Raw genomic sequence first — 4,298 nt, forward strand, 5'->3', positions numbered from 1 at the left:
GATTGATTTTCATATTGAGACAATCCTTGTCACAATGCGACATTCGACCATGGTTGACCATGGTTGGCTATGATTGACTATCGTTGACAATGATAAATATTATAAATCCAAGGGAATAATAAACCCAAGTGATTAATAGTAAAACCCTAAGCGATTATGAACCCAAGGGAATAATATTAAACTGAAGGGACTAATATTATAAACCCAAGGTGTTTATAAAAATTATAAACACAAAAATAAACAAGGTTGACCATGGTTGATTTCCATATCAAGACAATCTTTGTCACAATGTGATGTTCGACCATGGTTGACCATGATTGACCATGTTTGACCATAATAGACCATGCTTGACAATTATTGTCCATGGTTTACCATCATCGTTCATCATGATCAAATAGACTTTAATCAATTTTGCTTATGGTTGATGATATTAAACCATGGCTAATCGTGGTTGACCATTGTTGTCCATGGTTGATATTGGTTTACCATGGTAGATTGTGGTTAACTATAAAGACATTGACCATGGTTGACCATATTCAAGCATGCTTAACCATCATTGACCATGGTTCACCATAGAGACATGATCAAGACTCCAAGAAGATTTCGGGAGTTGCAAAGAGAATATTTAACTCACTGCAAATGCAAATCTTTCATTATTTCCCTCCTCCTTGAGGACAATGACGGCAAGAAAAATGTAGCGATGACCATCCATTAGCTCAACATTATTGAGCTTGCGTGTCATGTATCCCAAATTAATACAATTTGTTTTTCTATTTCATAAAAGAAAATACAAACAATAAAAAAATCTTTTGAAAAAAACCTTCTAATTTATCTTTTTTTTTTATTATTAATCTTATTTTTCACAATAATATTAATATTAATTAGTTACACATTTTTTATATATAAACTTTTTAATAAGTGGTTTAGATTCCATTAAATTTAATATATATTGGAATAAATATTACTCTAGATTCAATCAGCCCATTGTTATCCTCATTGATAAGAATTCTTACTTTCTTTGATATGTAAGTTGTAAATTTTATTAATATTTAAGTTTCACAATATTTTTTATATTTATATTAAAAGTTTTATAAATAAGTTATAAAAAATATATTAATTTTTTTCGAATAAGTTATAAGTTTTTTATATATGATCTTTTTAATAAATAATTTCAATTTCATTTGTATATTGTTTTTTACCTCTTTATTGTTTACTTGCTCTCTCTTTTTTAATATTTTGCTTTAGTTTATGTCAGCGGTAAGTTATGTATATGTGAATTTTTTAATAAGCATAAGTTGTAATTATATTTATTGAATTTATTTTGATCAATATTTTTAATAATTATGATTTTTTAACTTTTAGTGTATATATCTATATGTATGTGTGCATATGTTTCCTCAGTTCTATTAAATCAATATAGATTTAAATAAATATTGTTTTTTCAATTAAATATTAAAGTGGTATTCAAATAATTAAAAAAATTGATAAATATTTATTAAAATTTATTAATGTATCAAAAAAATATATATATATATATATATATATATATATATATATGATGATGATGATGATGATGATGATGATGGTTAACGTCCGCTGAGACCAAATAATGATCTATCGGACCTAAAAAGACAAATTATTTATTTTGATTTAAGATTTTATTCCTATGCTCAAAAAGTTTGGAGAGAAGCCTCCCGAGTTCACTATAATTTTGGCATTGTAAAAGGCTAGGAAGGTCAGTATTGTAACAAAGGTTGTGAAATTGAGATCTAATGTGGTTGTATGCAGGGCACTCTAAGAGGAAGTGGTTTTCATCCTCGATGCTCCCATTCTCACAAATATGGCAGATCCTTTCCATCCATGGCGTTTTAGGAACTACCCAGCGGCCAGTTTCGCTATGGAGCTCATGAGAATTCGTTCTAATCTTTGCTATATTAATTTTCTTTTTTGAGCTAGTTAGAATAGAGAGATACTTTTGATCTTCAAGGGTGGGGTTGATGACCTTCTTATAATAACTTAATTTTCTTTTAGATGCTAAATCTTTCTCACACCACAATTTTTCTTTGAACTTAGAAGTAACAATATCTTTAATGTTATTTATGTTTTGCAAAGCATCATTCTCATTGATCTCCCAATAGTTTAACCAGGCCCTTGTGTCCTTATGCCATCCTCGGTTAAGCCTTACGTGATTTTGGCTGGAATTTAAAGCTAGCTTAGGAAGTCTATGATTGTCTATGTTATTGAGCTTGTGCTTGTACATCAGAAACCTGAGCATAGCTAGGCTCTCAATAGAAGAAAGACCTGCTTCTATAAGGAGAATAGGATAGGGTGTATTACTTTTAATTTTCAGGTTATAAGTTATAAAACGCTTCTGGATTTGCTCAATCTTCCTCCATGATTCTTTGGAGATGCTGCAGCCCCAAACTTCACAGCCATATAAGATAACAGGAGTGACTAAAGTTTCAAAGAGGAACTTCTTTTTATCCCACATTACGAGGTTTGCTGTTTTACAATTATTTTCAAGACCAAAATAAGCTTTCCATCCCCCATTGATCCTTTTCTCAATGCTATGGTTCTAGTTGAGCTTGTGATGGATATCAATTCCTAGGTACTTGTAAGAATACACTTCCTCCAAGTTATTATTGTCATACGTAAAATTAGCGCAAGTGTCCTTCTTAGATTTGATAATCATAACTTTAGTTTTGTCTGTATTAACAGTCATACCCATGGTAGAGCAGAAATCCTTAAGAAGCTTGAGTTGCTTATCAAGATCAGAAGGGCACCTTGCCAGAAGAACAATATCGTCAGCATAGAGAAGAAGGATAATGACTATCCCAGCTAAGATTGTGCCACCACATCCTGCTTCTTCTAAATAACCTTCGAGCTTATCGATGTAAATGCCAAATAGGGTAGGGGAGAGGGGGCAACCTTGTTTAACTCCGATGTTACACTTAATATCTTTTGACCACCCCTCCTTGTTCTTTAGCTTGGCAATTACATTCTCGTATAGCCTTATAGCAGCAGCTCTTAACTCAAGAGGATCCTTTAGCTCTTCTAACCTATTCCAAAGGTTGTATCTAGGAACCGTATCGAAAGCCTTTCTAAAGTCTACAAAGCAGCAGAATAAATTGGATTTATCATTACGACATTCCTCCGCAATGATCCTTAGCGTAACAAGGTGGTCTGTTGTTGAGTGATGCCTTCTGAAACCTGCTTGGCCCTTAGCCCGCTTACCTTCACTTTCAAGCCATATGCTTAACTTTTTTTCCAGAATACTACCATATAATTTGGCTAAGAGAGGGCTGATCATAATTGTTCGATAATTAGAGGGGTTATTTGTATCTCCACTTTTAAAAATAGGGATAATGAGGCTCTCAGTCCAAGGTTTAGGGAACCCTTGCTTAACAGCTTGATTGAAAAGCTTGTGGATGTGGGGGATGAGGACAGGGCCTCCAATTTTTAAGATTTCTGCCTGGTAACCTTCAATGTCCTTAGCTTTCCCATTCGCGAGGCGATTAACCCCAAACTTAATGTCTTCTAAAGAGAAGACTTCTTTCGTTGTGAGCAAGGTTTCCAAATTATCCGTGACATTAGGAGATTCATAAAGCTTTTTAAGATAAGAATTCCAATCATGAAGAACAATTTTATTATTATCCTTAGTCTTCCTAGTCAGAATCTGCCTCCAAAATTTCTTAGGAGCTACCTTAGAGAGGTGTAAGAGATTCTCCTGTCTTTGACGAATGTACTGCCTCTTTTTCCTTTTAATTAGGGCTTTGTATATTCTTATCTTGTCCATTTTAAGAGAATCATCAACAACTTCCTTAATTGCTCTCCTCGCATTTTTACAATCTTTGTCATACCAAGGATTGGTTTTGCTATTTCTTTTATTATTAGAGACTTCAATTGAGAACTTTTTAATAAAATATGAGAGGGTTGTAGTAAAATTATGATATAGGTCTTCTATGTTATCTATACTAGATAAAGGAGGCAAATTAGTTTTTAATTCATTTAGAAAGAGGTCCTTTTTATTTTTATCAAATATTAAGTTCTTTTGGTTGTAAGTATTATTTTCTATGGGAACTCTATGCATGACAAAATTGAGGGTTATAAGTAAAGGCCTATGATCGGAGTCAGGCTCGTGGTCGTTTAAGATGTCAAAGTTTATCATTTCGTTGTATAAAGGAAGATCGGAAATAACGTAGTCTACCACGCTGCTACCAAGTCCATGGATGCAGGTCATCTTGCTGGAATTGGGCCACTTTTTTAGACCGTTGCAAATTATGAGATCCTGAGCACTA

This window comes from Pinus tabuliformis, chromosome X (genome assembly GCF_031772625.1).
Source record: "Pinus tabuliformis cultivar Carrire ecotype Pingquan chromosome X, CPIR1, whole genome shotgun sequence".
NCBI classification, from domain to species: Eukaryota; Viridiplantae; Streptophyta; class Pinopsida; order Pinales; family Pinaceae; genus Pinus; species Pinus tabuliformis.